Below are 24,943 nucleotides of genomic sequence, written 5' to 3'. Positions count from 1 at the left end.
GTAACATAGCCATAAACATGTAAATGTGAAAACAGCTCGGTTTACTTTTTAGTAAAAATTGAAATGCTCATAAAACAAACATAAAAGCACACCTTTGATAATAGTAGTAGTAGTAATAGTAGTGGTGATTTCAAGGTGTATAATTATTCAAGTTACACCATTTGTCAAGAAGTGAACTTTTCAGTAAGGGTTTGACTTTTGTACCCGAGGAACATTTTGACTTACCAGGGGTCTTGAGTGATTTAAAATTATACATTTGAAAATTGAACTTGGCTGTCATTTTTGGAGGTATGGGTTGCATTAATGACCCTTTAAGAGAGGCTAGTACGTACAACCCACCCGTGTGTCCCACTCTTATCTTTGTTTGAGTACATGTGTGAGTCCAATTTGAGGTCTTTACGTATGAGTACTAGAAAAAATGGTATTAAGAACATAACTGAGGGTGAGGCCGAAGCTTTGAGGTTGGTCAGAGCTTTACCGGTACAGTTCCTAAAACCGGACAAAGGTGGAGGGTTGGTGATCATGGATAATGATGATTATGACAGCAGAATGTTTGACGTGTTAGATAGTAAGATCTACGTTAGGTCCAGCCTTAATGAAATGAATATTGCTTATAAAAGAATTTTTTCCTTTTTTAGGGATTTGTTGATAAAAGGGTTGATCAGTGTTGACGTTTATAATTATCTTGTGATTTTGAAGCCAAGAGCACCTAATTTGTTTGGTTTACCTAAACTACACAAAAACATTGAAAACCCTCCCATGAGGGCTTTGGTGAATGCAAGGCCTTCTATTACATATGCATGCTCTATGTTTGTAGATGACTTATTAAAGAAATATGTAGTTAGGGAAGAACAGATATGCAAAGACTCTTAGGCTTTCTTGAAAAACTTAGAAAATTTTAAATTCCATGACAACATTTTTTTCTTAACAATAGATGTGGTGGACCTTTATTTCTCTATTCCACACGACATAGGATTGGAGTACATCACTAAGAAACTTATTTCTTATGGAGCAGAGAGTGATGAAATACGTTTGATTCAAGAATTACTGGATGTGATGTTGAACAACAACTATGTCAGTTTCAATGGTAACATTTACAGGCAAGTGGTAGGTGAAGTGATGGGTTTCCCATGTGGGGCAAGTTATGCTAATTTAGTTCTAGCACAGTGGGAATACGAACACATATTCAGTAAAGACATTCATGAGAAAGTAAAGCTCTATAACAGGTTTTTGGATGATATTTTCATCATGTTTCAAGGGAGTGCAGATGACGCATGTAGCTTTGTGGAGGCATTAAACAACAGTACCCCTTTCTTAAGATTCACACATACATACAAAGAGGACACTATTAGTTATTTAGATGTGAAATTGGAAAGGGACATTGTACGTAAAGGCTATTTAGCTAAAATTTATAGGAAGCCTACGTATTCGAATACGTTGTTGCACTTTTCCAGTTGTCATCTGTTCCATCAGAAGAAATCTGTCCTAAAGGGACAGTTGGTAAGAGCAGCTCAGATGACATCTGAAGACACGTCATTTGACGATGAATGTATCTTGTTGAAGCATATGTTTATGAGCCATGGTTACCCAGAGTTATTGGTTGATGAGGTGGTAAGAGAGGTTTGTAGTAAGAGACTGTCAGGCACTTTTAGTGCCATCCTTACCGTAAAAGGAAGAGCTTTAGTTTTGGATGTGGAAGAAGAGTTGAGTGTGGTGGTGCTCAGTACAAGTTCACCACAGGCAGTCGTGGGCCCAACAGTTACAGATTTGGTTTGTTGCAAGAAGAGTTTTATTACCCCTTTTACTTTGGAAGCGAAGTTTATTAGTAACATCCTTAGAAGAAATTGGCATTTATTGACCTTTGAGAAGGATTTAGTAGAGAAATTAGGTGGCAAACCAGTTATTATTTTTAGAAAAGGTAGAAACTTAGAGTATCTTGGAAAGCACAACTATGAAACCCACTAGAACAGAGGGCACATAAAAATTGGAGGCATGTAATTATTGTAAATTCATTTCTACAGGGTCTAGTTTCACAGTGAATCAACACATGTTCAAAGCAAGAGGCTGGTACAGTTGTAATTCTAAATCAGTGGTTTACCTGGCATCCTGTCAGTCATGTCCGGCTTTTTACATCAGCAAGACTGACAGGGGAATTAAAAGAACGGATTTATGAACACACGTACCATATAAGGAAGAAGAGTAGCACCAATGCCCTAGCGAGATACTGTAACATGAACCCTACCCATGCTTTTGTGTTCAAAGTGATAGATCAGGTAGTGGTTGATGAAAAAGGTGGACCACATCAGTTACTGTTAGAGAAACGTGAACTTGTTTGGCAGCTTAGGCTGAATTCCTACACTCCCCCTGGTTTAAATGAGGTCACATCTTTGACTTGTATTTTGAAGTTGACAAGTCTATTGAGGTGATATATTTAGTAACACATTTTATATTAGCAAAAGGTAGTATCCGTTGTAGTATATTCTTATTTATGTTTTCGTTTTGAGTTTCTTTACACATTTTTATAGTTTAGTATTGCTTTTTCTGCATTTTTAGAATATAGATTCTTCAGTGTCTTAGAATACAGTTTCCTGTATGTATTTGCATTTTTAGGTATTGACACTCTGTCCATAGGTATTGACAATTTTGTTTCAGACACTGTCATTTCTCAGTGCTGTGAGAGTAGTCTGTTGTTAATTTTTGTATTCATTTTTTGCTTCTGTTACACTGAGGTTTACACTCCAAGTACATATCTAAAGCTACGTTTTCCTACATTTACGCTTTTCATTCAGTATTTCTGTACTTCATATTAGAGTACAGTTTTTGTATTTGTTTTTTCTAAAATGAATGTTTTAAATAGAAGTTTTTAAATGAACGATCATACTTTGCTAACATAAGCTTTTTAATATAAGAAAAAGGATTTTGATGCAGAGCACTTTTAATTATTTTACTTAGTATTTAATTAGTTAATTGAATGGCGGCTTAATTTAATTATTGTTCACAGGTTAGTACTAAGCTAACTGCCCTTGCAAGCCATTTTAAGCCTAGCCAATTATCCCTTGTGAGACTCAAACCCTGCACCTTGTGTTTGTAAGGCAAATACCTTAACCATTAGGCCACCTTCCCATCCCCTTTGTGGTTTGCTTTGGCGCCTTTTTCATTTTAAAACTGTCTATGAAGTTTTTTTCTTTTGTCTGATGAAGTCTTCCAAAGGTGGAAGACGAAAAGCGCTTCACATTAAACGTTTTTGGAGTTATTCTAACCAGATCGGAGCCAGCTGTCTGCAACTCTTGTCATTCATTTTATGTGGGTAAAACTGGCAGAAAACTGTCTGACAGAATAAAGGAACACTATAATGCTATCAGAGCACAGGACCTAAGAAATGCTTTAGCTAGACATTCTAATACATGCCAACAGTATGATAATTTCATGTTTTTGGTTTTGGAACAAGTAGATCTGTTCTTTGGAGACTATGCTACTTTGCTAGAATACAGAAAACTCAAATGGCAACTCTTATTAGGAGCAGACCATTTTCCAGGACTGAATGACAGCATCAACTTGAAATGTGCTTTGAAATGGTGTTCTTAGCCTGTGTATCGTATTCCACATCTCACCTTCTGCTTGCTCATGTTTATTCATGACTGCTCTGCATTTACTTACATGATGTCATTAGGTAACTTCAATGTTATTGGTTTGAACAGATTTTTACTGCTTTACTGACCCTATTTTACTGATGTATTGTAACAGTGGAATCATTGTCAGAAGAAGTTCTTATATATAAAAGAACGAAAGCATGCTCATTTATCGGTTCGGGTATCTCTCTTTATTCATAATTAAATTACTTTATTTTATTTAATTTTTGCTGTTTCCTTAGTTCTGGAAGTTTAAGTGCTTTTATTTATTTGTGTTCTTCCTTTTCTTGTGTCGTTTTTTTAGTGGATATATATATATATATATATATATATATATATATATATATATATATATATATATGTGTGTGTGTGTGTGTGTGTGTGTGTATTATATATATATATATATAAAATGCTAAGAGTTTATATAGTATCACAGTGGAGATTTTATAATGTGATAGTTTCCTTAATTGTATCATTTACAGTTAAGATTAATAATGCAGAACAGCCAGTGCATTTCTTTGTGCCGGTCCCAAGCCCGGATAAATGGGGAGGGGTGCATCAGGAAGGGCATCCTGCATAAAATTTTGCCAAATCATACATGCGGACAACAGTACAGAAATACATACCGGATCGGTCGAGGCCTGGGTTAACAACGACCACCACCAGTACTGTTGGCCAACAGTGTGCTGGCGGAAATTGGGCTACTGTTGGCCGAAGGAGGAGAAGAGGGGGAAGGCATGCCCGAAGTCAGGTAAAGGCTAGGACTGTGATAGTGAAGGTCGGAACTTTGAATGTTGGCAGTATGTCTGGTATAGGGAGAGAGCTAGCTGATATGATGGACCGAAGGAAGGTTGGTATATTGTGTGTGCAAGAGACCATATGGAAGGGGAGCAAGGCTAGGTGTATCGGAGGTGGTTTCAAATTGTTTTATCATGGTGTGGATGGGCGGAGAAATGGCGTAGGCATTATCCTGAAGGAACAGTATGCTAAGAGTGTTTTGGAGGTGAAAAGAGTGTCGGATAGAGTGATGTTTATGAAGCTGGAAATTGATGGTGTAATGATGAATGTTGTTAGTGTATATGCTCCACAAGTTAGGTGTGCGATGGATGAGAAAGAAAAATTTTGGAGTGAGTTGGATGAAGTGGTGATGACTGTACCCAAGGGTGAGAGACTGGTGATTGGAGCAGATTTCAATCGGCATGTTGGTGAAGGGAATGGAGGGGATGAGGATGTGATGGCTAGGTATGGTGTTAAACAAAGGAATGTAAAAGGTCAGATGGTAGTGGATTTTGGGAAAAGGATGGACATGGCTGTGATGAATACATATTTTAACAAGAGGGAGGAGCATAGGGAGCATACAAGAGTGGAGGAAGATGCACACAGGTGGATTATATCTTATGTAGAAGGGCCAGTCTGAACAAGATTGGAGACTGTAAAGTGGTGGCAGGGAAAAGTGTAGTTAGGCAGCATAGGATGGTGGTTTGTAGGATGACATTGGTGATCAAGAAGAGGAGGATGAGTGTGAGGGCAGCACCAAGGATCAAATGGTGGAAATTGAAAAAGGGTAATTGTGAGGTGATGTTCAGGGAAGAGTTAAGACAGGCACTGGGTGGCAGTGAAGAGTTACCAAATAGCTGGGTAACTACAGCAGAGCTAGTAAGAGAGATGGCTAGAAAGGTGCTTGGTGTGACATCTGGAAAGGGGAAGGAGGACAAGGAGACCTGGTGGTGGAATGAAGAAGTACAGGAGAGTATACAGAGAAAGAGGTTGGCGAAGAAGAAGTGGGATTGTCAAAGTGATGAAGAAAGTAGACAAGAATATAAGGAGATGAGGTGCAAAGCAAAGAGAGAGGTGGTGAAGGCTAAGGATAAGGCATATGAAGAGTTGTATAAAAGGTTGGACACTAAGGAGGGACAAAAGGACCTGTACCAATTGGCTAGACAGAGGGACCGAGCTAGTAAAGATGTGCAGCAGGTAAGGGTGATAAAGGATAATGAGGGAAACTTACTCACAAGCAAGGAGAGTGTGTTGAGCAGATGCAAAGAGTACTTTGAGGGGTTGATGAATGAAGAGAATGAGAGGGAGAGAAGGATGGACGATGTGCGGATAGTGAATCGTGAAGTGCAGTGGATTAGCAAGGAGGAAGTAAGGATAGCTAGGAAGAAGATAAAGAACGGAAAGTCTGTTGGTCCAGATGACATACCTGTGGAAGCATGGAGGTGTTTAGGTGAAATGGCAGTGGAGTTTTTAACTAGATTGTTTAATGAAATCTTGGAAAGTGAGAGGATACCTGAGGAATGGAGAAAAAGTGTTTTGGTACCGATTTTTAAGAATAAGGGTGATGTGCAGAGCTGTAGTAACTACAGAAGGATTAAACTGATCAGTCACAGCATGATGTTATGGGAAAGAGTAGTGGAAGCTAGGTTAAGAAGGGAGGTGATGATTAGTGATCAGCAGTATGGTTTCATGCCAGGAAAGAGCACTACAGATGCAATGTTTCCTCTGAGAGTGTTGATGGAGAAGTACAGAGAAGGTCAGAAGGAGTTGCATTGTGTCTTTGTGGATTTAGAGAAAGCATATGACAGGGTGCCTAGAGAGGAGTTGTGGTATTGTATGAGGAAGTTGGGAGTGTCAGAGAAGTATGTAAGAGTGGTACAAGATATGTACGAGGGTAGTGTGACATTGGTGAGGTCTGTGATGGGAGTGACTGATGCATTTAAGGTGGAGGTGAGATTACATCAAGGATCAGCTCTGAGCCCTTTCTTATTTGCAATGGTGATGGACAGGTTGACAGACGAGATCAGACAGGAGTCCCCGTGGACTATGATGTTTGCAGATGACATTGTGATCTGTAGTGAAAGTAGGGAACATGTGGAGGAGACCCTGGAGAGGTGGAGATATGCTCTAGAGAGAAGAGGAATGAAGGTCAGCAGGACTAAGACAGAATATATGTGTGTGAATGAGAGGGAGGATAGAGGAATGGTGAGGATGCAGGGAGTAGAGGTGGCGAAGGTGGATGAGTTTAAGTACTTGGGATCAACAGTTCAGAGTAATGGTGAGTGTGGAAGAGAGGTGAAGAAGAGAGTACAGGCAGGATGGAGTGGGTGGAGAAGAGTGTCAGGAGTGATTTGTAACAGATGAGTACCAGTAAGAGTGAAAGGGAAGATCTACAAGAGAGTAGTGAGACCAGCTATGTTATATGGGTTGAAGACAGTGGCATTGACAAAAATGCAGGAGTCAGAGCTTGACGTGGCAGAGTTGAAGATGTTAAGATTTGCACTGGGTGTGACGAGGATGGACAGGATTAGGAATAAGTATATTAGAGGGTCAGCCCAGGTTGGAAGATTTGGAAACAAAGCCAGAGAGGCAAGATTACATTGGTTTGGGCATGTGCTGAGGAGGGATGCAGAGTATATTGGGAAAAAGATGCTAAGGATGAAGCTGCCAGGTAACAGGAAAAGAGGAAGGCCTAAGATAAGGTTTATGGATGTGGTGTGAGAGTACATGCAGGTGATTGGTGTGACAGAACAAGATGCAGAGGACAGGAAGAAATGGAAACAATTGATCTACTGTGGCGACCCCTAATGGGAGCAGCCGAAAGAAGAAGTATTCAGATCTGACTGCAGTAAATAAAGTGCAAGCATTAACCAGTGTTTCAGATGCAGCTGCAAATAGATTAATTTTGCAAATGAGGCTTAATATCCTTCTTTAAAGATGCTAAAGATTAAGAGTTTTTTTTTTAATAATCTTAGTGGGTAGCTGTTTCCATATTGCTGGTCCTAAGCTGTTTCTTGAGGTTTTTTGAAACTGTGAAAACAATACCTTTGTAAATATGCTGATTTTTAAAATTGTAAATTCTGTAATAAATACTGTTTCTAGGCTTTTGAAAGTCAGTTTGAAGAATGATGCATTTTATTTTTGTGACAAATATTATAGACAGTTAAATGATATAATTATGGTGGCTGCTAAACCCTCTAGTTAATGCAATCATTTTAGACTGAATTTAAAATGATCTAAACATGCAAAAATTAAAAAAAAAAAAATCATATTATCTTCAGGGGATAAGCCCCCTGCATCCCCCACACCCACTGCTAATTATATGTACCAACTCAAAAATCATACAACAGCAGGGTAATAGCAAATTCCCCAATCTGCTGCAATGCATTCTCCCATGGAAAGCAACCAACAGGCAGAAAAAAATGCAGAGTGTTTGCTTTTCTAAACTTACACTCTTATTTAACAATTAACAGTACAAAAAGTATTTGCTTTTCTGACTATCTGCTGTTATACAAGGCATCCATACTTATATATATATATATATATATATATATATATATATATATATATATACTTGCTCACATGGAAAAATGACTACAATTTAATGTTATCTAATAATATTTTTATTAATGATGGATAACTCTGCATTCATTTTTTTAAAGATATTTTATTATATGGGAATGTGGATGAAAGGCTCATATTATTTTTTCAATAACAGAGTAATGGCACAGGCCACTTTACATTTGCTTTTTGTAGGAATGACTCTGTAATTTCAGAATTTAGATGTAGAGTAGTTTAAAAATGACAGAAATTCTAGGATGTCTACTAGAAGTTAAAAGAAAAATGTGAGTGTTAATTTGAGTTTAAACAGAGCCTGTCAACATTCTCATAGAATATTTAGGGCCACCATGAGGCTTCAGATGTTAAGGATCGCAAGAATTGTGACAGACGATATGGAATTTGAAAATCAGTTAACCTGTTGACAGAAATGCTTCTTACTGTATGTGTGTTCCCAAGTCTATGAATACTGGGTCACCTCTTAGGGCTGTATGCTGTTTATTTCATACTTAGCAGAGGTGGATAACTTCCTGAATGACGCCATTTTGCAGTTCTTGGCATTTAGTTTTAGTCCATGGCTCTGACACAAGTTATTTGTCTGTGTCAGCCCTTCCTGGCAAACATTATTGTCAGTGAATGATGCTATGATTGTTCATAATTTGCAATTGTCTGCAAATTTAGTCAGCCAGAGGCCTTTGATGGTAGCCTTGACTTCAAAGAAGTAGAAGGTCGAAAAGAAGTGCTCTACGTTCTAAACCCTGAGACACTCTGCTTCTGACTGGCTTCTTTGTAGGAGTGGACTCCCTAATTCTAACTTCCTGGACCCTGTCTTTGAGCCAGCTGGCTATGCACTGGGTGACATAAGGGATTATACCTGACTTCTTGAGTTTGTCAACAATGCCTGTGTGGGGTATCGTATCACATGCCTTGGCCAGGTCAAGGTAGGCAGTGTGAACTGTTTTGCCCTAGTCCATTGCTTTGGAGACCTACTTTTAGATTGAGTAGGCATGAACTAACCCTGACAAAACCAAACTGGGTTGGGTCCATAGTCTGGAGGTTTCTATATCATCAGTGATCATTTCTATGATTCTTTAAATAGTTTTGCATATGAGACTAGTGAGACTTATGGGTCTGTAGTTTCCAGGATCTGTTGATGGCCTGCCTTTGTACAGTGGGATGATGGTTCTCCATTCATGAACATGAAGCCTGTTTGGAGGCAGTGGTTAAAAAGTGATTCCAGAGTACCTAATAGGTCATGTAGCATGGTATTTAGAAGGCAACCTAGGATATTTTGTGGCCATCATTGCAGTATTCTTGGCCTTAGAGACAGCATTGAGAACCTGTTCTTTACTCAAAGAAGGGGGAGTTGTATTTGATGGTATTTCCTGAGGTGATGCTGAGTGTGAGAGAGGGGTAAAGTTAGAGCTGAATTTGTTGACTTGTAAGTTTGCTATATCTTCTGGCTCTTTGTAGGCGAGTCCATTAACAATGAGCTCTGCACACAATTGTTTGTTGCCTTTTAGAACGCCAACATAGCCAAAGAATGCCTTGTGGTTGTCCTTGGCCTGGGAGGCCAAATTCACCTCAAATTTTACCTTAGTAGACTTTATTTGTCCTCTGACTTTTTTATCATTTGAAAGTGCTTTTTAGCCTATTAGGTGCTACACTTCCTAATTTTTACCATCTTCTGTTATACAGCATATTGATGTTGTGATTTCACCAGGGTGGCTTGTTTTTTTGAGTTAGTTCTGTACTTATTCTTGGTGGTGCACCTTCCTCTATGCAGCTATTAACGTGCTTGTATAGGGTTTATGTGAACAATTCCACATAGGCAACAGTGTTATCATGGATTATGAGAGCTTGAAATTTAGCCAGGTTGTCACTTAATACTAGGAACTTGGCCTTAGAGTAATTCCTGAATGTTCCCGAGTTAGTTGGGGTTCCGACCTTTACTTTTAGGAGGCCATTTGTGGTCTGACCTCACCAAAGAGGACATTACACTAGGGGGTGTGCAGCACTCTCCCATATTAGTGAGGACCAGATTCAGTATGCTTGGTTAAGGTCTGCATATTGACAATCTTGTACAAGGAGTTTGTGTTTTGAAAATCCAGTCATCTCTGTGCCTGCACATTTGGTGTCATGTATGATTCACTGTTAATAGTGAACTAATTAAAGTCGGTCATGACTATGGTATCAGGCTGGATTGTGAGTGTTTCTAGTAAGCTTAAATATATGTTACATGTTTCCGGGTCATAGAGGGGGACTTATAGCTCGCAAGGAAATGGTATGGGATTTTGCCTATGGCAATTTGAATGTGGAGAAGTGTAGGTGTATTGTCCTGTTTGAACAGTCTTGAGGTATATTTACTTTTTATGTAAATCAAGACACCTCCACTTTTACTCCCTGCATGTGTAGTAGCTGGTTCAAATGTTTGGAAGACATTATAGCCTTGCACTGCCTGGATGTTCTCTGTGACTTTAAACCATGTCTCATTGACTGCACAGGTGTCAGTGTTCTGTAGGGTTAGGAGAACTTGTAGGGATGTGGTTTCTTGATTGGACTCCTAGAATTGAGCAGCAACACCTTCAGAGTTTCTTGATTTTGATTTGCAATGTTGAAAGTATTTTCAGTTTGGCATTGTCTAAAGAAAAAAGCACTATGGGAAAGAGCAATGTTTTAGCAAACATTCAAAAGCCTAGAGGGGAGAGGTGCAGACCATCCCTGACAAAGCAATGTGGTCTGTTGACCATCTCTTTCCATGCTGGAAAATATTGTACACCCTTCGAATGACACAAGAACTAAGCATATTATTAAATTCAGTCATCTTCTGTTTGTATTGTGGCATCGTCCTTGGAGAAGGTAGAATGCTGCTCAATGCTAGACTCATACTAGCCTGAGACACATATTTTGACAGCTCCATGATGTCTGTCTTTATATAGTCTAATGTGGTACATCTCAGGTTATTTACACCCACATACGCTATGACTGAGTCATACTGGTGCTTCTTGTCCAAAGACCAGAATGTTGGATTGCGTGGTGCCTTGCCTTATGGGCTTAGAAGCAGAGGCTCCATGAGATGTGGCTGCATGTGTTCACATGGGTGTTGTTTTGAAAGAGTGCATTCTGGGCTGCTGAGGGCGTTTGTTATGTGTACTTTATCTAGAATATCTTTGCAGTTTAGGAAAGTTACATTTGAATACCTGCGGATATGCAGGTCTATGTGTCTGCTTTGTACTGTGTGTGATTGGTGTAACATATGTACTACTGACAACCTGACTGACATTATGAGTGCTTTTATATGAAAGCTGTGCCTTCAGTGACATTGTGTAAATACATCTCCCGCATATGTTATCAGTTTGTTTGAGAATTAGATGGCTGTCAGAAAACATGAGGCAATTTCTTCATTGCCTCAGGATGCCCATATCCACCAGGTTGATAACAGAGATAGTGGAGAAAGTTCATAACAAGAATATGAAGTAGTCAGTAGTATTTGGTTTGCAATTGTGGAGGTAGTGCTTGTCACTGCAAAATAGTTACCTTGCGTGCAACTAGGTATTGGTGAAATTTCAAGGGTGATTTTACAGGATGAATGCCAACTCACTGCCAAACACTTGAGGGGGAAACTAACAAAGTAGACCCTGATTATTTATGGATGGAGTATTTAGGGGGATATTCTGAAGTTATGTTAGACAGTAGTTCATGAACCAGAAAGAAGAAAGAATTAGCTTTGTCAAGAATGATGAGCAGTGGGGATTCCCTAATTGTCTACTGCCTGGCTACTACTAGTGCTGGTCTTGCCACAGCTTCACTCTGCTGGTATACAATGCTCCTTTGTTTCTTCTCTCAAGAGTACCAAGAGTAGCACCAATCCCAAGCTGCAAGGCAAGCCACAGGTTGGTGATCAACAGTCTTATCCTAGATGATGTAGCGGTCTGTAGGTTTGTTGTAGTCTTTTCCTGGTAGATGTCTTGAGTAGCAGCTAGGCCAATCAGGAAGGTCCAAAACAGACTTTCTACCCAATCAGACACAGTCAGGAATCAATTTCATGTGCCCCTTCTCTTGCTAGGAGCAAAACAGAAGCATAAATTTCAAGCTGGCATCTATGAAGAAGTTATCAGGCTTTATGGTGGTCATCAGTCTTCAGGAAATAATGTCCCTGTGCTCCTCCTGCTACAAGGATTAAAACAGAAGCAGTAATACCAAGATGACTATTGAGAGGCAGAATGTGTCTGTCCAGTGATTGGTGGTCTTAGACCAGATATTTCAGATTTTAAAGGTAAGATGAAAAAATAGGTTAAAATCCTAAGATTTGCAGTGTATACTGAGTGGTTAGATATGAAAGAGGGGGTAACTCAAGCTTTAGCAATCTAAGGGGAGAGCCACTAATTTTCAAAGGGCATGGTAGATTGTATGAGGGTGGGCACATACAGTGGGACTTGAAGGCCAGTAAATTTAAATAGCTGAAGGGTGTGACCTCACAAAATGATAATTTTGTGCTGACTGACAATAGCCAATGAAAGATTAGTTTACATTTTTAATGACTACTACATTTTTGATAAAACATATTTCCATTATAACGATGGTAAACATTTCTCTGGACCTGGTAAGAAAGTCTTGCCTATGAATTTCGTGACATTTTTTTTTTACTGGTGGCATTAAGAGGAATCTCTGATTCACAGTAAGTGCAGGTCTGTCTATGTCACTGACCTTCTTATACACTTTTGCAAGGAGTCTACACAACAAACTGGATGAATGGAGTTTTAGTGCAACCTGGCCACTTAGCTTAAAGGGTTGATGCTAAGATATGATGATGAGCTTTATCCTATATTGCTTGGTTCCTTCAGTTTCCACTTGCATACTGTGTGACTTGGGGTAATCAGATATTATTCTCAAATCACCTCTGTAAATATACACTTGCAATAAGTGGAATTGCCTGTTAAAACAGTTAGAAAAGAGGTTAAGAAAATGATTACTGAATCATGGTTTAAGAGATACAATGGGGAGATCATATCAGCCCAGACTATAAGACGGCATAGCTAATAAACCTGTGCCAGCCTTTCCCATGTGTGTGCTTGTGTATAAATCAAATCTCAAAGTGTGTGTGTGTGTGTGTGTGTGTGTGTGTGTGTGTGTGTGTGTGTGTGTGTGTATGTGTGTGTGTGTGTGTGTGTGTGTGTGTGTGTGTGTGTGTGTGTGTGTGTGTGTGTGTGTGTGTGTGTGTGTGTGTGTCAGCTACTTGGGCAGAGACATGAAGCACTGGTTGGACAGAGAGAGCATTGGCAGGACTTGGCTTGGAACCCAGTGGATAGTCTTATTGGGGATCTGGAGAGAGAGGGAGAAACCAGCCCCAGACTGACAGTGATCTCTGTGTGCTCTTAAGGGAAATTGCATTTTGCCGTGTGTGTACTTGTCATACTACCATTGTGTACATCCCTCACTGATGTCAGTGGTGAGGATTGAGGCTGTGCCAGTGCAGGGACATCACACATTAATTGGTTAGCAGTGGTGGGATATCCACATCACATATTAATTAGTTGGCAGTGGGTTAGCCACATCACATATTAATTGGCTTGTGGTGGTGTGGATATTGAATTCCTGTAGCCTGTGTCCAGTGGTCACTGAAGGTGTTTGTATTCTCAATCAGTCACGCAGTGAACATTCAGAGTTCATATCACAATTGTTTGATTTTTTTTTTTTGTTAGTTTAGTTAGTCCGGGAGAGCAGGCAAGCATGTCAGCAGAGGAGTATCCAAGCTGACAAAGAGCCAGTTGGCTGAGATGTGCCAGCCTAAAGGACTGGTGCATGCCAACCAGACTAAAGCAGAAATTATTGCAGCCTTGGGCACAGCTGCATCACAGACCAGCAACCAGGAGGACAACTAGGCTGGCCTTGGAGATGTACAACTCTCAGAAAATGGACAGTTCAACTTTTCCACAGAGGACTTAAAAATCCATCTGGAGTTAAAGACACTAGAACTGGAGCCCAAACAGAACTAGAATCAGCAGAGAGACTTGAGACATCTAGAGACGGAGGAAAATGAGAAACTGTGACACCTGCAGGATGAGGAGAATGAGAGGCAGAGGCAACATGAAAAGGAGATGCTGACTCTTTGCTATGGTCATGGAGGTAATGACGGATGGGAGTAAATGAACCCCAGAAGCAAAAAAGGTCAGTACATTTCTTCCACAATTTACAACGAGGGATAATTTTCATGGTTTCATTCATATGTTTGAGAGGGTATGTAAACAGTATAATGTTGATCAGGGGCTCTGGGTACAGTTCCTGACCCACTTACTCTATGGTAAAGCTGTAACTGTAATTTCTAAACTGTGTGATACTGATTGCTAACATTATAATACAATCAAAATGTGTTTGTTAGAATGCTTTAAGTTAACACCTGAATCTTATAGGAAAAAGTTTTGTGAGCATAGACTCAAGGCAGATGAAAGTGTGTGTGAATATGTTGCTTAACTAAGCACTTATTTTTCATAGGTGGGTGAGTGGATGTCAGGTCATCACTTTAGAAGGGTTGGCAGACCTTTTGGTGAGGGAACAGACCCTTAGCACTTTGTCTGAGGGCATGAGAATCTGGTTAGTTGATAGACAATGCAGTACTGCAGATGAGTTGGGGAAGAAGGGAGACCTATACCTCGCAAGCAGGACATCCCTGCACAGGAAAGGGACATCAGGTGCTGCTCATGGGTCTAAGGGAACCCATGGTGGGCAGCCCAAACTGCCCCAAAAGAGTCTGTCAGTAGCAGGGGAAGCCACTAGTCCAGGTACATGTTCAAGACCAAGGGTTAAATGTTTTAAATGCAGCCAGTGGGGCCCTGTAGCATATAGATGTCCACAGAGGCAAGGTGGGGAACAAATGTTGGGAGAGCCAGTAAGTGAGAATGACAAAATGCCAGCAGTAAGTTGTCTCGACACAACAAGGGTACCAAACTACCACAAGAGGTTTAGCCTATCTTAGTGAATGAGAAAGAAGCCATGGCTAAGAGATACACAGCCTCTGACATATCCATTGTGAAGCCTGCAGTGGTTACAGAAGAGCACTTCTTGCTTGGGCAGTCTATTCTAGTCAGAGTTTTAGGAGGAACCCCATTCCAAATACCTTTGGCTAAGGTTCACCTTGACTGGGAGGGTGGAAAAGGATGCCAGCAAGTAGGTGTGTTTGAGGATATCCCTGCAGATGTCCTGATAGGGAATGATTGTGATAATGCAGTACCATGTGTGCATGCAGTTACACCCAATCAGCCTTGGAGACAAGCATGTGGGTCTGGTAGCCTGGGGGAAACCCAGACAGACACTTGCAGCCAGGACTGGTGAGATGGTTACTTCAAGGAGGGAGATACCTTGTAGCAGTGAGACAGAAGGTGAGCCACAACTGCTTGTGGGTACTGATGTTCCCTTGGACAGAGTGACTGCAAAGGCGGAGGTGAGTAGTAATACTCAGGCTGACAGTAAGGCACCACTGTCAGAGGATACCAGATTTCCTAAGGAAGAGGAGCTGGAAAGGGTTACCAAGAGAGAGTTGAGATAGGCTCAGCTCTCAGACCCTACATTACAAGGCCTGAGGGAGGTAGCTAGTGAGGCAACTGATTCTCAAGGGAAAGTGGAATCTGTATACTGGGAAAAAGGGTTACTGTACAGAGTGTGGACCCCTGAGGGAGGGCTAGAGGGTGAGAGAATACAGCAGTTGGTAGTGCCCAGAGCCTACCATCTGATGCTTCTAGCCATTGCCCATGATATTCCCTAAGCAGGTCATATGGGCATAAAACATACAAAGAGACATATTATGCAGAAGTTTTATTGGAGTGGGATTTCCAGAGATGTAACAGGGTGCTGCAGGATATGTGAGCAGTGCCAAAAGGGTAGGCAAGGCAGGAGACAATGGAAAATCTCCTTTGATGCCTTTGTCTGTGATTGAGGAGCCATTTCAGAGGGTAGCTATGGATATTGTGGGGCCTTCGAGTACTCCAAGTACTCCAAGTTCCACAGGAAAAAGTATATCCAAGTGGTAATAGATTATGCTACCATATACCCTGAGGCAGTGGCTCTGTCCTCCATTGAGGCAGAAAAGGTGGTAAATGCTTTGTTAGAGATTTTCAGCAGGGTAGGTTTCTCAAAAGAAATACTGACTGACAGAGGTGCCAATCTCACATTGGACCTGCTGGCTTGTCTGTGGAAGCACTATGGGGTGAAGCACCTAAAGACCACCCCCTACCATCCCCAGACTAATGGTCTTGTTGAGAGGTTAAACTCAACACTGAAGTCCATGCCATGGGCACTTGCAGACCAGTTTAAGAGGGAGAGTCCAGATATTTGCCCCATCTGTTTGCTTACAGTGCCCAGGGAATCCACAGGTTTTTCACCCTTTGAGTTGCTGTATGGGCATAGGGTGAGGGGACCTCTAGATTCGAGATGAGTAGGAGGGTGAATGTGAATCCCACAAGGTGTCTGTTGTGGCATATGTCCTAAACCTCAGGACAAGGCTCAGGGAACACATGGGCTTGGCCCAGGAGAACCTAGCAGAAGCTCAACTACAGAAAAAGTCTGGTATGACATTAATGCTTGAGCTAGAGAGTATGCTGTAGGGCAGCAGGTAATGGTTCTCATTCCTGTCAGACACAACAAGCTGGAGGTAGCTTGGGAGGGACCCTACAAGGTGGTAAGGAAGGTCAGTGATGTTAACTACATGGTAGGACTGCTAGGCAGGAGGCAGGGGCACAAATTGTACCATGTTAACATGATAAAACCTTGCCATGATAGGGAGGCCTTTGTGCTGAGTATCTGCAGTGGATGGCAGGAGGAGCCTGAGAAGGATCTGGTAACTGATCTCCTCAGTAAGGCTCGGCCTGACACCTCACTGGAAGGGGTAGCAATGTCCCAGCAGCTATCCCCCTATCCAGCTTTGAGAAATCCAAGCAGTGTTACAGGGGTTTGGGGGCATGTTCACTGGGAAATCAGGGTGCACCCACCTGGTGTAGCACCTTGTGGATACAGGACCTCAAAGACCTATTAAGCAGGCCCCTTACAGGGTGTGTGAGAGGGTCAAACAGACTCTGATGGAGGAGGTACAGGAAATGTTTGAACTAGGGGTAATTTAGGAGTCTATCAATCCATGGGCCTCCCCAGTGGTGCTGGTACCAAAGAAGGATGGCAGCACCAGATTCTGTGTGGACTATAGGAAAATAAATAGTCACACATTCAGATGCTTACCCCATGCCTAGGACAGATGAAGCCCTAGCGCAGCTGGGTGGGGCTAAGTATCTTACCACTATTGATCTTAACAAGGGTTACTGGCAGGTGCCCATGACTCCCAGTGGTAGAGAGAGGTCAGCCTTTGTGACTCCTTTTGGTGTGTATGGGTTCCCGAAGATGCCCTCTGGGATGAAAAATGCAATGCCCCAGTGACTTTCCAGAAGCTGGTAGATCATATCTTAGCAGGATATTTTGCCCTTGCTTACCTAGGAGATATTGCCATATACAGCAATTCCTGGCAAGAGCAAAAAGTATGTAAATTTTAAGAACTATACCGAGGCTATAGAGCAAGAATGGATTATTAAACTACAAGCAGATAGACCACCAGGCTAAATAGTATGGTCTCACTGAAACCTTTTTTAAGGAATAGATCCCTTAAACATTGAGTTATGGTTTGTTATTGTTCTTATATATTTATGTTCTCATATTTATGTCCTCAGTTTGTACAGACCAGAGTTGTCAGTTTTTAGGCAGTTTTATTGTATTAAATGTTTGTGTATATATGTATATATGTGTGTATATATATATATATATATATATATATATATATATATATATATACATGTGTGTGTATACATTTATATATATATATATATATATATATATATGGGTCTACCTGACATGGTCGACAGTTCATATGGTCGACAGTTTATTTGGTCGACAGTTCATTTGATCGACAAGCATTTTAGGTGGGGACTTGCCCCACACCCCAATGTGGGGTCTGTGCCCCACACCCCCTAACTATATATATCAACTCCAGGGTTGCACAACATTGGGGAAGGGGGCAAATCTGCTTGTCGACCAAATGAACTGTCGACCAAATGAGTGTCGATCATATGAACTGTCGACCATGTCAGGTAGACATATATATATATATATATATATATATATATATATATATATATATATATATATATATATATATTTATTTTTTATCATTTTAGTAACATAATTGTGTATATATACATACTTTTTTATATAATATATATATCTTTATATTTTTTATAAATATTTATATGCTTTGATATGATTATATTAAATTATGTTTTCAATAGAAATATTTATTTATATGTATATATGCTTTTTGGTGTTGTTTTAATTGAACTAGTAAGTTTACATCACTAATTAACTAAGGCTCAATTACATTGTTCTCACTAAAGTTTTGTTTTGATTGGTGCATGTGATTTTGGATCCTTGTTTAAATTTGGTTTGGTCTATGGCACTTTGTATTAGTGTGAAGAAGCGGATAGGATTCCGTGAAAGCGTTCACTTTAGTTTTGTGTTCATTCATTAAACTTTATCTAATTTAGCAGCCTTGTGTGACCAACATTTTTCTTTTACTTTTTTGGGTATGGCAGAGGTCTCCTACTTTTGACATAGAGTGGGGAGTGGTAAGATTAGGGTAGAACCTGCAAAAATTGAAGTGATTCAGGCATGGCCTGCCCCTGTTACCAAAAAGCAGGTGAGGGCATTCTTAGTGATAGCAGGTACTACAGAAAGTTTGTCCCCAATTATAGTACCATAGCTGCTCCCCATACAGGCCTGACAAGGAAAAACAAGCCAGAAAATGTAGTGTGGACCCCAGCATGTGAGCAGGCATTCCAGAAGCTTAACAGAGCTTTGGGAGGACCCCCTGTGCTAGCCAGTCCAGATTACAACAAAGAATTTGTTGTGCAGGTGGATGCTTCAAACCATGGGGTAGGGCCTGTACTTAACCAGGTTTCCTCAGATGGAGAAGAGCACCCAGTGTGCACTATGCAGCTGTAGAAAAGGAATGTCTAGCCATAGTGTGAGCACTGCAGAAAATGCAGCCTTATCTGTATGGAAGGAAATCACTGTAGTTACAGACCACAACCCCTTAACATAGCTACATCGATCCAGCCAGCAAAATGCCAAGTTACTAAGGTGGAGCCTAGGGTTGCAAGCATATAATATGACAGTCCAGAAGTGCAGAGTGGTTATTAGTGCCAATGCAGATGGGCTGTCAAGACAGGGAATGGGGTAAGGTATTCCCATATAGGCTCAACCCTCTCAAGCAACTTTTCTCAAGGGTCACTTGAAAAACTAACTTGAGTTTACGGGGAGGGGAGAAATGTGACACTGCCAGCCCAGCTATCTGGAATTTTGTAAATCATTTATTTGTGAATATTGATATGATTTATACAGAACTGTATGCTATGTACTGATGCTGGAACATAGAAGATTAACTTACAAAACTTCAAGAAAATAAGTTGACATTGTTTTACGATTGTGTTATCTCTCAGTTTCCGTGAAGCAGACACAATGTCTAGAGCTAGATGGTTTTCTGTTGTCGTGGAGAGAAGTAATTACTAAGTCTAAAATGTAAAAGAGTTTTATTGCATTATGACTTCCTAGCAGCTGCACATCTGAGAGATATGCATTTTTAACAGAGTGATGTTAGTTTCTGGTTTAGCTTGGGAACTAAAGTCAGGTGACAAAAAGTGATGTCATCCAAGCTAACCCAGCAGTAATGTTTGCTATTGATTTAGGAACTCTCTCAGAAAGAGACTTTGCATTTTGTATTTTATCATGGACCTAGCAAGAACATGTCCTCATCACATCTCCATTTGCCTTGCTAATAGTAAGTAATCAGGGTACAGTAATTTCTTTTAGATATAGTTAGGAATATAGTAAATATTAGTTTAGTTGTTTTCTGTATTTATTGGAGACTGTCCTGCAGTGTTGTTTTAAAATATTTTCTGTGATTCTGAACTCTGAAGTAACTGTGTTGGATTTTCTGAGTATTGTCTTGTTCTTTTATTATTTGTTATTAAATATTTTTAAACCTCTCTTTGTGGATGATATTTGTGAGACATTTAAGCTCTTAGAGTACTTACATATGTATTTGATGCCACTGTACAGGCCGCTCCTAATAGCCTAGCTTGGTCAACACTACCATTTGGATAATAGTAACATTACACAGTAGGATTGGTCACCCTTTGTAAAGGCCTTATAGTAGCTAATAAAGAGCTGGTTAGTGGCAGTGATAACTACCTTATAGTCTGGGCAGAAGGGGGCATAGGTATTAAACCTGTGTCAGCCTTCCCCAGGGGTGTCTGTGTGTTTGTTTATAAATCAAATCTCAAAGTGTGTGTGTGTCAGCTACTTGGGCAGGGACACGAAGCACTGGTTGGACAGAGAGGATGCTGGAGGATTTGGCTTGACCACTCGGCTGAGATCTTAACCCTGTAGCTGTGCCAGTGAGGAGTCTTATTGGGGATCTAGAGAAAGAGGCAGAAACCAGCCCCCAGACTGACTGTGATCTCTGTGTGCTCTTAAGGGAAATTGTACTTTACTGTGTGTGTACTTGTCATCCTCTCAATGTGTACATCCCTCTCTGTTCCCAGTGGTGAGGATTGAGGTTCCTTGATTACTGAGCCAGTGCAGGGGCATCACACTGCTCATATGCACATCAGAATCATAGTATATTAGCATGATGTTCAGTAAGGTGCATTCCCTGCAGCATAAGAAATCCTGAGTTGTAATGTCAGGCATTATTTAATGATTTGTATTCTTCATTGTGTTGTAGACTTTCAAACATTTTAGTAAGATACAAAAACTTCGGACTCTCCACGTTATTAAATAAAGTAAAACAAATTTATTGAAAGAAATAAACAAGGGTGAGCGCTTTCGCGTATGCTTTGATACGCTTCTTCAGACAATATACAACTAAAAGGAATCAAGGTTTTTATAGGAAGACATAGTTCAATTGTGCAATTAATTAATTAACTAGTGATTCAATTATACTATTAAATGTTCAGTTTCTTTAAAAATTTTTAAAGCAATACACTCGTATGAAACTTGATGTAATATAATAGACATATTTTGATGTCCATTTAGAATTATCTCAAAGCTTACTATGCATATGACATCCCAATATATTTCGTAATATATATAAAATTTATATTTTTTATAACCTTTCTTGAAACATATACTATCAGATGGTGAAATATTATAAATATTATAAATATTATAGATATTAAAAATGCATGCTGGCAATAAATAAATAAATAAATAAATAAATGAATAAAGTGAAGTAAATAAACACTGAAATGAATTTCATAAAATCAAATATGGTCAATATTTTTTCTAACATTACTGTAAATACTATATCACATATATTAACTAGTACTGTAATAAATATAGAAGCTACTTGACCAAAATATATTTGTCTATTTAAAGTGCATTAAATAGCATTAAATATGAAAATATATGAAGTCTTAATACAAATATAACCATAAATAAAGAATGAATAAATAATTAATTAATAAATATCAATGAATTAGTTAGTAATGACTTATTTAACTTATTTACAAAACCAGATCATAGTAAGCATTAAAATGCAGATGTAGATATAAATATAAATACAAATGTAAATAGATATATTAAAACATTTTTCAAATTCATAGACCTTAGGAAATATATTTCAAAGACACCATTTTTAAATACCATCAGCAGTTCATGGACAAGTGTGAACATTAAGATAGTAGAATAATAATAATAATAAGATGCTAAAAGATGATTAATGAAACTAGAATATCATGTGTAAAGATACTATTTGCTACAAAATGAAAATACTATTTGTGACTAAATGAATCAGGCAAAAATGAATCAGGCAAAAAATGAATCAGGCAGAAAATAAACAGTAATGAACAATGATAAAAAATAGAAAGGCTATCTACGTTTGTTGAGAAAGGATCTAATTGTAATATAATTATTTAGGCCCGGGGGGTAATGGCCTTTAAATCTGAGAATCCATTTCAATTCATTTAATTCAATCAAATTTACATAATCACCACCTCTAGCATTCGCTTCCACTGTTTGTAATACCCTAAAAACAAACGAGTGTGATGGATTAGATATAATGTGTTTTGCTAGGGCATTTAACTCATTCTTCTTTTTAATGTCGTACTGGTGGTTGTAAATCCTATTTCTCAGTTTCCTTTTAGTGAGGCCTATATAAAATGCGGAACAGCATTCACAAGTGGCCAAGTATATTAGGCCTGAAGTGTCACAAGTAGCTCTGAATCTAGGTTTAAAAACATAAGAAAATTCAGGGTGTACAAAATCTTGTGATTTAGTAATAAACTTGCAATAATTACAATGCTGACAGGGATAGGTCCCCAAAGGATGCCTTAGCAATAATTGATCATTACTAGTCAAATCAGGTCTGTCACACAGTATAGATTTCAAATTCTTATTGCTCCTATAAATAATGTGTGGGTTTCTACCTACTACCTTTGATGTAGGTTCATCTATTAATAAGACTTTCCAATTATTAAGTAGTATTTTTCTAATGTTATGGAAATCATTGGTATAGGTTGTGACAAAAGATACCTTCTCATGATTATGTATGTCCTTTCTAAATATGGGAAAAGAATTATTATCATTTAAAACAATGGTCTCTAGATTATCTTTAAATAAGATATTATTCCTAACATTCATTATTAAATTGTGGTCATAGCCCCTTTCTAAAAACATATTTACCATATTATCTGCCTCTCTTCTTAAGTCATGCTCATCAGTACAGATTTTACTTAATCTACTAAATTGGCTCTTCAGTATCCCTTTAAAAATGTGTCGCGGATGCATGCTATCATACTTCAGAATTGTATTCCTCCAACATTTTTTCTTATATAGTGTAGATATTAGTCTCCCATTTCTAATGTTTAAACTAACATCTAAAAAAGTTACTGATAAGTATGATGTTTCAACTGAAAATCTAAGGAAGGTAGTTGTAGTTTCTAGATACTCTTTAAATAAAGTAAATTCTTCCATCAAACCATCCCACACAATTAAAATGTCATCAACAAAACGCCTATAGACTAAAACCTTAGTAAATAAAGTGTGCTGAAAGACATAATTTAATTCCCAGTGGTGCATGACTAAATTAGCATATGTGTTTGCACAGGGGGTACCCATAGCCACACCAGAAGTCTGTAGGTATAGGTCCCCCCTGAATGCAAACACATTATTGCTAAGAACCAATTCTAGTAGTTGACAAATTAAAATTGTCTTATTCCCATCTATTGTAGGGGCATGTTGCAAAAGTTCTCGTATTGCTTCAATCCCATCATCATTGGGAATCGAGGTGAAAAGACTTTGTACATCCATTGTAATAAGCAAATGCTTGTCTTGTATGAAACTATAATCGAGTGAGTGCAGGTGGTCTAGGAGCTGATATGTATCCTTAAGAATTGTAGGAATAACATCAACTAGGGGCCTTAAAGTGTTTTCTAAATAAATGGATATGTTTTCAGTAATCCATTTAGCTCCAGATACAATAGGACGCATGGGTGGTGGCATAATTCCCTTATGCATCTTTGGTAGTCCTTTAATGGTAGGGACAACTGGAGTATCATTAGAAAAGAATTCATATAAACTATTAGAAATCTGGTAACACATAAGCAAATCATAAAGATCTTCTTTAACAGTTTTGATTATTTGGTCTAACTTGACTGAACTAATTAATGAGTATGTAGTATCAGCATTCAGCATTTCATTCATTAAAACATCATAATCAACTGTGTCAAACAGTGCTATGCCTCCCCCTTTATCTACCGGTCTGAAGGTCAAAGAATACTCATGGCTAAAATTATGTAGTGACTTCATAGCATCACTTGACATATTAAAATACGTACATTTCTTTTTTTCATAGTAAAAATAATGATAAAAATCAATTTCACAAAGTTTAACAAATGAGTCTATATGATATGGCATCGTTGGCACAAAAGAACTTTTCTTCTTATGGAGAGAGGAATTAGCAGCATTATCACCAACTGACTTCACTTCCTTTGAAAAGTACAATTTAAGTGTAACAGAACGAGCAAACAAACGTAGGTCTATTAAAACATCTGACAGTTTGCTCCCTTGTGAGGGAACAAAAGATAAGCCATTATTTAATAAATCAATGTCACTGGTATTTAATTCATACCTGGACATGTTAAAATAAAGTGCTACTGCTGTTTTGGTCTTCTGTGTTGATACGTGCTTGCTTCGCCGGAAAATTTCCTTTTTCTGGTTTCCCAGCTGTTCTTTCTTTCCCTCGTGAACGATGGCTTTCTGATGGGTAAAGGTAAAAAAGCTGCATTGTCTTGTGGCTGACGTTTACTAATGGCTCCCGCATTGTGCTGTAAAAGTTTAGCAGCTTTATTCGCTTCTTGATTTGGAAGCGGAGTGGAAACAAGAGCAGTACTACAATGGAAGCAAATGTCTCAGGAGGCGTAGTGAAGGATTCAAGAGATGCGTCATTATGAGAGGCAGGTATAGGGTCTGATGTTGTTGGACCAATAGGAATAGACGCTGTAAAAGTATGGTCCAACGGCGCTAAACTTGAAACATGATTTTCTCGTATATGATGATTATTTGACCTCCTGGGCCAAACAAAGACCCCTCCCGTTGAAAAGTCTCTGAAATCACGTTGAAGCTTCTTAAGTTTTGTTTGCTGAAGCTTCATAGCATAAGCATTAACTTGACAATACACGCTCTCTAGTTTTCTCAAACAGAAGGCTTCAGAGAAATTATCTCGTAGTTCAGTGTTAATGGCGTTAACTTTAGATACTAGCTCCTTTTCAAGTGGATCAAAGTAGTCAATCAGGAGCTGCATATATTTATAACTAGCCTCAATATTAATGTCTTGCCATTTTTTAAGTAATATTGGGTGCGTATCTCCATATGAAGGCATACAGAGGATG

The 24,943-nt window shown here is 39.1% G+C and overlaps 1 protein-coding gene across 1 annotated transcript in view; it reads left to right on the top strand.

The window, feature by feature from the left end:
- Positions 1 to 24,943, top strand: part of ABCB1 (ATP binding cassette subfamily B member 1) — a 1,009,232-nt gene that overhangs the window by 133,746 nt on the left and 850,543 nt on the right. The window lies entirely within an intron of this gene.

The sequence above is a fragment of the Protopterus annectens genome, chromosome 3.part1 (genome assembly GCF_019279795.1).
Source record: "Protopterus annectens isolate FY-2018-M chromosome 3.part1, PAN1.0, whole genome shotgun sequence".
Lineage (NCBI taxonomy): Eukaryota > Metazoa > Chordata > Ceratodontiformes > Protopteridae > Protopterus > Protopterus annectens.
Note: the sequence above shows the minus strand (reverse complement) of the source record. Positions and strands in the feature narration are given on the sequence as shown.